The following is a 13327-nucleotide window of genomic DNA, read 5'->3' as shown; positions in this document are numbered from 1 at the left end:
TCATTTCAGAAGTGGTTGCTAAGCTGTTGCTAGGCAGTTGCTAATGTTTTCCAGGTGGTTGCTAAGCTGTTGCTAACTGGTTGCTAGGCAGTTGCTAACATATTACAGGTGGTTGCTAAGGTGTTGCTAGGTGGTTGCTAGGTTGTTGCTAGGGTGTTGCTATGGTATGCGGGGTGGTTGCTAAGATGTTGCTAGGTGGTTGCTAGGTGGTTGATAACTTGTTGCTAGGTGGTTGCTAAGGTGTTGCTATGGTATCCGGGGTGGTTGCTAAGGTGTTGCTAGGTGGTTGCTAGGCAGTTGCTATCATTTCTAAAGTGGTTGCTAAGTGGTTGCTAGGCAGTTGCTAACGTTTTCCTAGTGGTTGTTAAGGTGTTGCTGAGTGGTTGCTAGGCAGTTGCTAACGTTTCCCAGGTGGTTGCTAAGTGGTTGCTATGCAGTTGCTAACGTTTTCCAGGTGGTTGCTAGGCAGTTGCTAAGTGGTTGCTAGGCAGTTGCTAACGTTTTCCAAGTGGTTGCTAGGCAGTTGCCAAGTGGTTGCTAGGCAGTTGCTAACGTTTTCCAGGTGGTTGCTAAGTGGTTGCTAGGCAGTTGCTAACGTTTTCCAGGTGGTTGCTAGGCAGTTGCTAAGTTGTTGCTAGGCAGTTGCTAACGTTTTCCAGGTGGTTGCTAAGTGGTTGCTAGGCAGTTGCTAACGTATTCCAGGTGGTTGCTAGGCAGTTGCTAAGTGGTTGCTAGGCAGTTGCTAACGTTTTCCAGGTGGTTGCTCAGTGGTTGCTAGGCAGTTGCTAACGTTTTCCAGGTGGTTGCTAAGTGGTTGCTAGGCAATTGCTAACGTATTCCAGGTGGTTGCTAGGCAGTTGCTAAGTGGTTGCTAGGCAGTTGCTAACGTTTTCCAAGTGGTTGCTAGGCAGTTGCTAAGTGGTTGCTAGGCAGTTGCTAACGTTTTCCAGGTGGTTGCTAAGTGGTTGCTAGGCAGTTGCTAACGTTTTCCAAGTGGTTGCTAGGCAGTTGCTAAGTGGTTGCTAGGCAGTTGCTAACGTTTTCCAGGTGGTTGCTAAGTGGTTGCTAGGCAGTTGCTAACATTTTCCAGGTGGTTGCTAGGCAGTTGCTAAGTTGTTGCTAGGCAGTTGCTAACGTTTTCCAGGTGGTTGCTAAGTGGTTGCTAGGCAGTTGCTAACGTATTCCAGGTGGTTGCTAGGCAGTTGCTAAGTGGTTGCTAGGCAGTTGCTAACGTTTTCCAGGTGGTTGCTCAGTGGTTGCTAGGCAGTTGCTAACGATTTCCAGGTGGTTGCTAAGTGGTTGCTAGGCAGTTGCTAACGTATTCCAGGTGGTTGCTAGGCAGTTGCTAAGTGGTTGCTAGGCAGTTGCTAACGTTTTCCAAGTGGTTGCTAGGCAGTTGCTAAGCGGTTGCTAGGCAGTTGCTAACGTTATCCAGGTGGTTGCTAAGTGGTTGCTAGGCAGTTGCTAACGTTTTCCAGGTGGTTGCTAGGCAGTTGCTAAGTGGTTGCTAGGCAGTTGCTAACGTTTTCCAAGTGGTTGCTAGGCAGTTGCTAAGTGGTTGCTAGGCAGTTGCTAACGTTTTCCAGGTGGTTGCTAAGTGGTTGCTAGGCAGTTGCTAACGTTTTCCAGGTGGTTGCTAGGCAGTTGCTAAGTGGTTGCTAGGCAGTTGCTAATGTTTTCCAGGTGGTTGCTCAGTGGTTGCTAGGCAGTTGCTAACGTTTTCCAGGTGGTTGCTAAGTGGTTGCTAGGCAGTTGCTAACGTTTTCCAGGTGGTTGCTAGGCATTTGCTAAGTGGTTGCTAGGCAGTTGCTAACGTTTTCCAAGTGGTTGCTAGGCAGTTGCTAAGTGGTTGCTAGGCAGTTGCTAACGTTTTCCCGGTGGTTGCTAAGTGGTTGCTAGGCAGTTGCTAACGTTTTCCAGGTGGTTGCTAGGCAGTTGCTAAGTGGTTGCTAGGCAGTTGCTAACGTTTTCCAAGTGGTTGCTAGGCAGTTGCTAAGTGGTTGCTAGGCAGTTGCTAACGTTTTCCAGGTGGTTGCTAAGGTGTTGCTAAGTGGTTGCTAGGCAGTTGCTAAGGTTTTCCAGGTGGTTGCTAAGGTGGTTGCTAAGCAGTTATTAGGTGGTTGCTAAGCCCTGGCTGTGGTGCCGGGGTGTCCAAACTTTTGACTGATAACTGCTCCATACAGCAGCTCCTCCATACACTCACAGTACTGGAGGAGCAGGGGAGAGAAGGGGTTCCGTGCGCAGAGCTGCTCGTGTGTGAGATGGAACTCTGGGCCCCCCATTCATTTCAATGGGAAAACTTCGTACGACATTTGTACGAAAACCGTACGACATATCGTCGAAACGTTAAAATTTTCGGAAAGAACGCGGTAAGTTCTATAGACCGTCCGATTTTTGTCTTTGTATGTCAAAAATTGTTACCTACACAAACGTTCAAAGTTGTCCCCCATTCATTTCCTATGGGAAAAAAAAGCGTACGTTTACGAAGTTTTTACGAAAACCGTACGATGTATCGCTTAAAAAAGCACAAGCAACCTATTCGGGTATAGGTCCTACGATACTGCAAAATTTCGTGATTCTACGTCAAAAGCCCTAGGAGGAGATGCGTATAGAAATTTGAGCGCGGAATAATAATAATAATAATAATAATAATAATAACTAGAAAAGGTAAAGTTCGTGAACGAACTTTAAGTTGGCTTGGAAAAGAACGCTAATAACGTTAAAAAGTTAAAATGGTTGCTAAACGCTAAATGCCAAAAACACGGAAATCTAAAAACGTTTGGTTAAACGTTGAAATCTAGAAATGTTTGGTTAAACGCTGAAAACTAAAAATGTTTGGTTAAACCCTGAAATCTAAAAACATTTGGATAAATGCTAAAATCTTGAAAGTGGTTGCTAGGCAGTTGCTAACGTCTTACAGGTGGTTGCTAAGCTGTTGCTAAGCGGTTGCTAGTTATTTGCTAATGTATTACACATGGTTGCTCAGTGGTTGCAAGGCGGTTGCTAAACAGTTGCTAACGTTTTCCAGGTGGTTGCTAAGGTGTTGCTAAGTGGTTGCTAGGCAGTTGCTAACGTTTTCCAGGTGGTTGCTAAGGTGTTGCTAACTGGTTGCTAGGCAGTTGCTATAATTTCTAAAGTGGTTGCTAAGTGGTTGCTAGGCAGTTGCTAACGTTTTCCTAGTGGTTGCTAAGGTGTTGCTAAGTGGTTGCTAGGCAGTTGCTATCGTTTCTAAAGTGGTTGCTAAGCTGTTGCTAGGCTGTTTCTAACGTTTTCCTGGTGGTTGCTAAGGTGTTGCTAACTGGTTGCTAGGCAGTTGCTATCATTTCTAAAGTGGTTGCTAAGTGGTTGCTAGGCAGTTGCTAACGTTTTCCAGGTGGTTGCTAAGGTGTTGCTAAGTGGTTGCTAGGCAGTTGCTAACGTTTTCCAGGTGGTTGCTAAGGTGTTGCTAACTGGTTGCTAGGCAGTTGCTATAATTTCTAAAGTGGTTGCTAAGTGGTTGCTAGGCAGTTGCTAACGTTTTCCTAGTGGTTGCTAAGGTGTTGCTAAGTGGTTGCTAGGCAGTTGCTATCGTTTCTAAAGTGGTTGCTAAGCTGTTGCTAGGCTGTTTCTAACGTTTTCCTGGTGGTTGCTAAGGTGTTGCTAACTGGTTGCTAGGCAGTTGCTATCATTTCTAAAGTGGTTGCTAAGTGGTTGCTAGGCAGTTGCTAACGTTTTCCAGGTGGTTGCTAAGGTGTTGCTAAGTGGTTGCTAGGCAGTTGCTAACGTTTTCCAGGTGGTTGCTAAGGTGTTGCTAACTGGTTGCTAGGCAGTTGCTATAATTTCTAAAGTGGTTGCTAAGTGGTTGCTAGGCAGTTGCTAACGTTTTCCAGGTGGTTGCTAAGTGGTTGCTAGGCAGTTGCTAACGTTTTCCAGGTGGTTGCTAGGCAGTTGCTAAGTTGTTGCTAGGCAGTTGCTAACGTTTTCCAGGTGGTTGCTAAGTGGTTGCTAGGCAGTTGCTAACATATTCCTAAGTGGTTGCTAGGCAGTTGCTAACGTTTTCCAGGTGGTTGCTAAGTGGTTGCTAGGCAGTTGCTAACATTTTCCAGGTGGTTGCTAGGCAGTTGCTAAGTTGTTGCTAGGCAGTTGCTAACGTTTTCCAGGTGGTTGCTAGGCAGTTGCTAAGTGGTTGCTAGGCAGTTGCTAACGTTTTCCAAGTGGTTGCTAGGCAGTTGCTAAGTGGTTGCTAGGCAGTTGCTAACGTTTTCCAGGTGGTTGCTAAGTGGTTGCTAGGCAGTTGCTAACGTTTTCCAGGTGGTTGCTAGGCAGTTGCTAAGTGGTTGCTAGGCAGTTGCTAACGTTTTCCAAGTGGTTGCTAGGCAGTTGCTAAGTGGTTGCTAGGCAGTTGCTAACGTTTTCCAGGTGGTTGCTAAGTGGTTGCTAGGCAGTTGCTAACATTTTCCAGGTGGTTGCTAGGCAGTTGCTAAGTTGTTGCTAGGCAGTTGCTAACGTTTTCCAGTTGGTTGCTAAGTGGTTGCTAGGCAGTTGCTAACGTATTCCAGGTGGTTGCTAGGCAGTTGCTAAGTGGTTGCTAGGCAGTTGCTAACGTTTTCCAGGTGGTTGCTCAGTGGTTGCTAGGCAGTTGCTAACATTTTCCAGGTGGTTGCTAAGTGGTTGCTAGGCAGTTGCTAACGTATTCCAGGTGGTTGCTAGGCAGTTGCTAAGTGGTTGCTAGGCAGTTGCTAACGTTTTCCAGGTGGTTGCTAAGGTGTTGCTAAGTGGTTGCTAGGCAGTTGCTAACGTTTTCCAGGTGGTTGCTAAGGTGGTTGCTAAGCAGTTATTAGGTGGTTGCTAAGCCCTGGCTGGGGTGCCGGGGTGTCCAAACTTTTGACTGATAGCTGCTCCATACAGCAGCTCCTCCATACATTCACAGGACTGGAGGAGCAGGGGAGAGAAGGGGTTCCGTGCGCAGAGCTGCTCGTGTGTGAGATGGAACTCTGGGCCCCCCATTCATTTCTATGGGAAAACTTCGTACGACATTTGTACGAAAACCGTACGACGTATCGTCGAAACGTTAAAATTTTCGGAAAGAACGCGGTAGTTTCTATAGACCGTCCGATTTTTGTCTTTGTATGTCAAAAATTGTTACCTACACAAACGTTCAAAGTTGTCCCCCATTCATTTCCTATGGGAAAAAAAAGCGTACGTTTACGAAGTTTTTACGAAAACCGTACGATGTATCGCTTAAAAAAGCACAAGCAACCTAATCGGGTATAGGTCCTACGATACTGCAAAATTTCGTGATTCTACGTCAAAAGCCCTAGGAGGAGATGCGTATAGAAATTTGAGCGCGGAATAATAATAATAATAATAATAATAATAATAATAAGAAGATTACGAAGAACAGTAAGTTGGCTTTTCCAAGCCAACTTAATAAGAAGATTACGAAGAACAGTAAGTTGGCTTTTCCAAGCCAACTTAACTAGAAAAGGCAAAGTTCGTGAACGAACTTTAAGTTGGCTTGGAAAAGTACGCTGATAACGTTGAAAAGTAAAAATGGTTGCTTAGTGGTTGCTAGGCAGTTGTGATCATTTCTAAAGTGGTTGATAAGCGTTTGCTATGCAGTTGCTAACGTTTTCCAGGTGGTTGCTTAGGTGTTGCTAAGCAATTGCTAGGCAGTTGCTAACATATTCCACATGGTTGCTAAGTGGTTGCTAGGTGGTTGCTAAGCAGTTGCTAACGTTTTCCAAGTGGTGGCTAAAGTGTAGCTAACTGGTTGCTAGGCAGTTGCTAACGTTTTCCAAGTGGTTGCTAGGCAGTTGCTAAGTGGTTGCTAGGCAGTTGCTAACATTTTCCAGGTGGTTGCTAAGTGGTTGCTAGGTAGTTGCTAACATATTCCAGGTGGTTGCTAGGCAGCTGCTAAGTGGTTGCTAGGCAGTTGCTAACGTTTTCCAGGTGGTTGCTAAGTGGTTGCTAGGCAGTTGCTACCGTTTTCCAGGTGGTTGCTAGGCAGTTGCTAAGTGGTTGCTAGGCAGTTGCTAACGTTTTCCAAGTGATTGCTAGGCAGTTGCTAAGTGCTTGCTAGGCAGTTGCTAACGTTTTCCAGGTGGTTGCTAAGTGGTTGCTAGGCAGTTGCTAACGTTTTCCAGGTGGTTGCTAGGCAGTTGCTAAGTTGTTGCTAGGCAGTTGCTAACGTTTTCAAGGTGGTAGCTAAGTGGTTGCTAGGCAGTTGCTAACGTATTCCAGGTGGTTGCTAGGCAGTTGCTAAGTGGTTGCTAGGCAGTTGCTAACGTTTTCCAGGTGGTTGCTAAGCAGTTGCTAAGTGGTTGCTAGGCAGTTGCTAACGTTTTCCAAGTGGTTGCTAGGCAGTTGCTAAGTGGTTGCTAGGCAGTTGCTAACGTTTTCCAGGTGGTTGCTAAGTGGTTGCTAGGCAGTTGCTAACGTTTTCCAGGTGGTTGCTAGGCAGTTGCTAAGTGGTTGCTAGGCAGTTGCTAACGTTTTCCAGGTGGTTGCTAGGCAGTTGCTAAGTGGTTGCTAGGCAGTTGCTAACGTTTTCCAAGTGGTTGCTAAGCAGTTGCTAAGTGGTTGCTAGGCAGTTGCTAACGTTTTCCAGGTGGTTGCTAAGTGGTTGCTAGGCAGTTGCTACCGTTTTCCAGGTGGTTGCTAGGCAGTTCCTAAGTGGTTGCTAGGCAGTTGCTAACGTTTTCCAAGTGATTGCTAGGCAGTTGCTAAGTGGTTGCTAGGCAGTTGCTAACGTTTTCCAGGTGGTTGCTAAGTGGTTGCTAGGCAGTTGCTAACGTTTTCCAGGTGGTTGCTAGGCAGTTGCTAAGTTGTTGCTAGGCAGTTGCTAACGTTTTCAAGGTGGTAGCTAAGTGGTTGCTAGGCAGTTGCTAACGTATTCCAGGTGGTTGCTAGGCAGTTGCTAAGTGGTTGCTAGGCAGTTGCTAATGTTTTCCAGGTGGTTGCTAAGCAGTTGCTAAGTGGTTGCTAGGCAGTTGCTAACGTTTTCCAAGTGGTTGCTAGGCAGTTGCTAAGTGGTTGCTAGGCAGTTGCTAACGTTTTCCAGGTGGTTGCTAAGTGGTTGCTAGGCAGTTGCTAACGTTTTCCAGGTGGTTGCTAGGCAGTTGCTAAGTGGTTGCTAGGCAGTTGCTAACGTTTTCCAGGTGGTTGCTAGGCAGTTGCTAAGTGGTTGCTAGGCAGTTGCTAACGTTTTCCAAGTGGTTGCTAGGCAGTTGCTAAGTGGTTGCTAGGCAGTTGCTAACGTTTTCCAGGTGGTTGCTAAGTGGTTGCTAGGCAGTTGCTAACGTTTTCCAGGTGGTTGCTAGGCAGTTGCTAAGTTGTTGCTAGGCAGTTGCTAACGTTTTCCAGGTGGTTGCTAAGTGGTTGCTAGGCAGTTGCTAACATTTTCCAGGTGGTTGCTAGGCAGTTGCTAAGTTGTTGCTAGGCAGTTGCTAACGTTTTCCAGGTGGTTGCTAAGTGGTTGCTAGGCAGTTGCTAACGTATTCCAGGTGGTTGCTAGGCAGTTGCTAAGTGGTTGCTAGGCAGTTGCTAACGTTTTCCAGGTGGTTGCTCAGTGGTTGCTAGGCAGTTGCTAACGTTTTCCAGGTGGTTGCTAAGGTGTTGCTAAGTGGTTGCTAGGCAGTTGCTAACGTTTTCCAGGTGGTTGCTAAGGTGGTTGCTAAGCAGTTATTAGGTGGTTGCTAAGCCCTGGCTGGGGTGCCGGGGTGTCCAAACTTTTGACTGATAGCTGCTCCATACAGCAGCTCCTCCATACACTCACAGTACTGGAGGAGCAGGGGAGAGAAGGGGTTCCGTGCGCAGAGCTGCTCGTGTGTGAGATGGAACTCTGGGCCCACCATTCATTTCTATGGGAAAACTTCGTACGACAATTGTACGAAAACCGTACGTCGTATCGTTTCGTAAAGCATATTTTCGGAAAGAACGCGGTAAGTTTTATAGACCAGACGAATTACGTCTTCATATCTCAAAAATTGTGACGTTCACGGCCGTTCAAAATTCTCCCCCATTCATTCCTATGGGAAAAAAAAGCGTACGTTTACGAAGTTTTTACGAAAACCGTACGATATATCGCTTCAAAAAGCACAAGCAACCTAATCGGGCATAGGTCCGACGATCCTGTAAAGTTTCGAGTTTCTACGTTAAAAGCCCTAGGAGGAGATAGTGATTAAATTTTGCGAAGAGAATAATAATAAGTAGAATAAGAAGATTACGAAGAACAATAAGTTGGCTTTTCCAAGCCAACTTAATAACTAGAAAAGGCAAAGTTCGTGAACGAACTTTAAGTTGGCTTGGAAAAGTACGCTGATAACGTTGAAAAGTAAAAATGGTTGCTTAGTGGTTGCTAGGCAGTTGTGATCATTTCTAAAGTGGTTGATAAGCGTTTGCTATGCAGTTGCTAACGTTTTCCAGGTGGTTGCTTAGGTGTTGCTAAGCAATTGCTAGGCAGTTGCTAACATATTCCACATGGTTGCTAAGTGGTTGCTAGGTGGTTGCTAAGCAGTTGCTAACGTTTTCCAAGTGGTGGCCAAAGTGTAGCTAACTGGTTGCTAGGCAGTTGCTAACGTTTTCCAAGTGGTTGCTAGGCAGTTGCTAAGTGGTTGCTAGGCAGTTGCTAACATTTTCCAGGTGGTTGCTAAGTGGTTGCTAGGTAGTTGCTAACATATTCCAGGTGGTTGCTAGGCAGCTGCTAAGTGGTTGCTAGGCAGTTGCTAACGTTTTCCAGGTGGTTGCTAAGTGGTTGCTAGGCAGTTGCTACCGTTTTCCAGGTGGTTGCTAGGCAGTTGCTAAGTGGTTGCTAGGCAGTTGCTAACGTTTTCCAAGTGATTGCTAGGCAGTTGCTAAGTGCTTGCTAGGCAGTTGCTAACGTTTTCCAGGTGGTTGCTAAGTGGTTGCTAGGCAGTTGCTAACGTTTTCCAGGTGGTTGTTAGGCAGTTGCTAAGTTGTTGCTAGGCAGTTGCTAACGTTTTCAAGGTGGTAGCTAAGTGGTTGCTAGGCAGTTGCTAACGTATTCCAGGTGGTTGCTAGGCAGTTGCTAAGTGGTTGCTAGGCAGTTGCTAACGTTTTCCAGGTGGTTGCTAAGCAGTTACTAAGTGGTTGCTAGGCAGTTGCTAACGTTTTCCAAGTGGTTGCTAGGCAGTTGCTAAGTGGTTGCTAGGCAGTTGCTAACGTTTTCCAGGTGGTTGCTAAGTGGTTGCTAGGCAGTTGCTAACGTTTTCCAGGTGGTTGCTAGGCAGTTGCTAAGTGGTTGCTAGGCAGTTGCTAACGTTTTCCAGGTGGTTGCTAGGCAGTTGCTAAGTGGTTGCTAGGCAGTTGCTAACGTTTTCCAAGTGGTTGCTAGGCAGTTGCTAAGTGGTTTCTAGGCAGTTGCTAACGTTTTCCAGGTGGTTGCTAAGTGGTTGCTAGGCAGTTGCTACCGTTTTCCAGGTGGTTGCTAGGCAGTTGCTAAGTGGTTGCTAGGCAGTTGCTAACGTTTTCCAGGTGGTTGCTAGGCAGTTGCTAAGTGGTTGCTAGGCAGTTGCTAACGTTTTCCAAGTGATTGCTAGGCAGTTGCTAAGTGGTTGCTAGGCAGTTGCTAACGTTTTCCAGGTGGTTGCTAAGTGGTTGCTAGGCAGTTGCTAACATTTTCCAGGTGGTTGCTAGGCAGTTGCTAAGTTGTTGCTAGGCAGTTGCTAACGTTTTCAAGGTGGTAGCTAAGTGGTTGCTAGGCAGTTGCTAACGTATTCCAGGTGGTTGCTAGGCAGTTGCTAAGTGGTTGCTAGGCAGTTGCTAATGTTTTCCAGGTGGTTGCTAAGCAGTTGCTAAGTGGTTGCTAGGCAGTTGCTAACGTTTTCCAAGTGGTTGCTAGGCAGTTGCTAAGTGGTTGCTAGGCAGTTGCTAACGTTTTCCAGGTGGTTGCTAAGTGGTTGCTAGGCAGTTGCTAACGTTTTCCAGGTGGTTGCTAGGCAGTTGCTAAGTGGTTGCTAGGCAGTTGCTAACGTTTTCCAGGTGGTTGCTAGGCAGTTGCTAAGTGGTTGCTAGGCAGTTGCTAACGTTTTCCAAGTGGTTGCTAGGCAGTTGCTAAGTGGTTGCTAGGCAGTTGCTAACGTTTTCCAGGTGGTTGCTAAGTGGTTGCTAGGCAGTTGCTAACATTTTCCAGGTGGTTGCTAGGCAGTTGCTAAGTTGTTGCTAGGCAGTTGCTAACGTTTTCCAAGTGGTTGCTAAGTGGTTGCTAGGCAGTTGCTAACATTTTCCAGGTGGTTGCTAGGCAGTTGCTAAGTTGTTGCTAGGCAGTTGCTAACGTTTTCCAGGTGGTTGCTAAGTGGTTGCTAGGCAGTTGCTAACGTATTCCAGGTGGTTGCTAGGCAGTTGCTAAGTGGTTGCTAGGCAGTTGCTAACGTTTTCCAGGTGGTTGCTCAGTGGTTGCTAGGCAGTTGCTAACGTTTTCCAGGTGGTTGCTAAGGTGTTGCTAAGTGGTTGCTAGGCAGTTGCTAACGTTTTCCAGGTGGTTGCTAAGGTGGTTGCTAAGCAGTTATTAGGTGGTTGCTAAGCCCTGGCTGGGGTGCCGGGGTGTCCAAACTTTTGACTGATAGCTGCTCCATACAGCAGCTCCTCCATACACTCACAGTACTGGAGGAGCAGGGGAGAGAAGGGGTTCCGTGCGCAGAGCTGCTCGTGTGTGAGATGGAACTCTGGGCCCCCCATTCATTTCTATGGGAAAACTTCGTACGACAATTGTACGAAAACCGTACGTCGTATCGTTTCGTAAAGCATATTTTCGGAAAGAACGCGGTAAGTTTTATAGACCAGACGAATTACGTCTTCATATCTCAAAAATTGTGACGTTCACAGCCGTTCAAAATTCTCCCCCATTCATTCCTATGGGAAAAAAAAGCGTACGTTTACGAAGTTTTTACGAAAACCGTACGATATATCGCTTCAAAAAGCACAAGCAACCTAATCGGGCATAGGTCCGACGATCCTGTAAAGTTTCGAGTTTCTACGTTAAAAGCCCTAGGAGGAGATAGTGATTAAATTTTGCGAAGAGAATAATAATAAGTAGAATAAGAAGATTACGAAGAACAATAAGTTGGCTTTTCCAAGCCAACTTAATAATAAGAAGATTACGAAGAACAAGAAGTTGGCTTTTCCAAGCCAACTTAATAATAATAAGAAGATTACGAAGAACAAGAAGTTGGCTTTTCCAAGCCAACTTAATAATAATAATAAGAAGATTACGAAGAACAATAAGTTGGCTTTTCCAAGCCAACTTAATAATAATAATAATAATAAAAATAAGAAGATTACGAAGAACAATAAGTTGGCTTTTCCAAGCCAACTTAATTATTCACTCAGTGAAATTGCAGAGTCCACAGCTCGGAGAAAAGTTTTCCCACAATCGGCCCTGAATCATTTATTCAGCATAAGCGATTAAACTCCCTAAAACTCTGGATATGAGGTGCAAATAAACTTCAAGAGCAGCAACTATAACCCTTTAAATATATTAATACTGTAGCTTGAAGGATAATTTTAATGCACAATGAACTAAATGTATTTGTTAATTGAAGAAAGCCTATAATGGCTTCAATAATAACATTAAAAATTGATATTAAACTTGTGCAATAGAGCTTTTGCGAAATATCTTCGTTGAGTATTTTATGTCCATTTATAGTGTTTATGAAACTATTTAAAATGATTATTTTTGTTAAGGAAGCCGTGTTAAAGTTGTTGCCGTACCTCTTTTTAAGGTCTCTTATTTACATTCTTCAGCTGTTTTTCTGATAATGAAATAACGTCTCATTTTGGGAGACAAAGTAAACCCAATATTAATCTAAACTTTTAATTTAAAGCCTTAGTATTTTATATTATATGTACTCCTAACAGTACAGTTACTCACAAACCTATATTAACCACCAGTTATGATTTTTTTTTTTTTTTACATTTTTGGTCATACCGCCTAGCACTACCCATACATGTCTAATAATTATTTATGGAACAACACGTGGTTTATCTACCATGTCCCTTAAAGAACCACAATACCTGAAGGAATCAGACTTCATTAGCAAGAAAAAGTTGATAAATTTAAAACAATAGACCCAAAAACGAAAAAAAAAAAAAAAAAGATTAACCAACTTCTTTAACACGGCTTCCTTTGCAAATCTAAATATTTAAAATAGTTCCATAAACACTATAAATGGTCATAAAACACACAAAATGTAAGTATTCAAAGAGATATTTATCTAAAGCTCTTTTGCACAAGTAACACACAAGTTTAATATCAATTTACAATATGTAATTATTAAAGCCAAGGCATTACAGTATTAAAATTAGCCACAATCTTTCTCCAGTTAACAAATCAATTTAGTTCAGTGTGCATTAAAATTATCCTACAACCTACAGTATTACCACTCCAGATGATTCAGAATGCAGCAGCACGTCGGGTCTTCAACCAGCCAAAACGGGTACATGAACGTCACCTCGCTTTGCCAAACATTCACACAAAGCAATCCAGACTGTTCTCATACAGAGTTCCCCAATGGTGGAACAAACTACCTTCCACTACCAGATCAGGAGAATCTCTCGCTATCTTTAAGAAACTCCTGAAGACAGAGCTCTTCAAAGAGCACTTACTCTCCTAACACCTCTAACAAACTAACTAATTCTAACCTCATTTCCTTCTTCCCCTCCTCAAATCAAATCAAATCAAATTTATTTGTATAGCGCTTTTTACAACTGGTGTTGGCACAAAGCAGCTTTACAGAAACATGATTACAGGACAAAGAATCCGGCAAAAACATCAAACATACAAAATACAGAATACAGAACTCCCAGTGAGCTCTCCTCCTCTCCCTCCTCTACTATTCTATCCCATTATTTCCCTTTGACCTCCTTAGGCCCTATCTAAAGATGTTTTTTACTTTTAACTTCTATTACTTTTGTACTTCACTATTGTAAGTCGCTTTGGACAAAAGCGTCTGCCAGATGTAATGTAATGTAAAGTATTAATATATTTAAAAAGGTTATAATTACTGCTCTTGAAATTTTTTTTCACCTCGTATCTGAAGTTTTAGGATTTTTAATCACTTGTTCTGAATAAATGATTCTGTACCCAGGACTGATTCTGGGCTCATCTAGGGGACAAGAGGAATTGATTGTGGAGATTCATTCCTTTCTTTCTGAGTAAATAACAATTGCTGTTTGGTGTTGTTTTTCTATTTTACTTAGATGAAACTCTCATACAGTGAGGAACAGCAGCAGAAACTCTTTAAATAAAGTGCTATTCTCATTTCTCTCTGGAAAGAATGGAGCATTTGACTGCACCGAGCTGAGCTACCTTCACTCTGGTGTGTTAGCG

The sequence above is a fragment of the Astyanax mexicanus genome, chromosome 6 (assembly GCF_023375975.1).
Source record: "Astyanax mexicanus isolate ESR-SI-001 chromosome 6, AstMex3_surface, whole genome shotgun sequence".
In the NCBI taxonomy this organism is placed as follows: domain Eukaryota; kingdom Metazoa; phylum Chordata; class Actinopteri; order Characiformes; family Acestrorhamphidae; genus Astyanax; species Astyanax mexicanus.
This window is presented reverse-complemented; position numbering follows the sequence as displayed.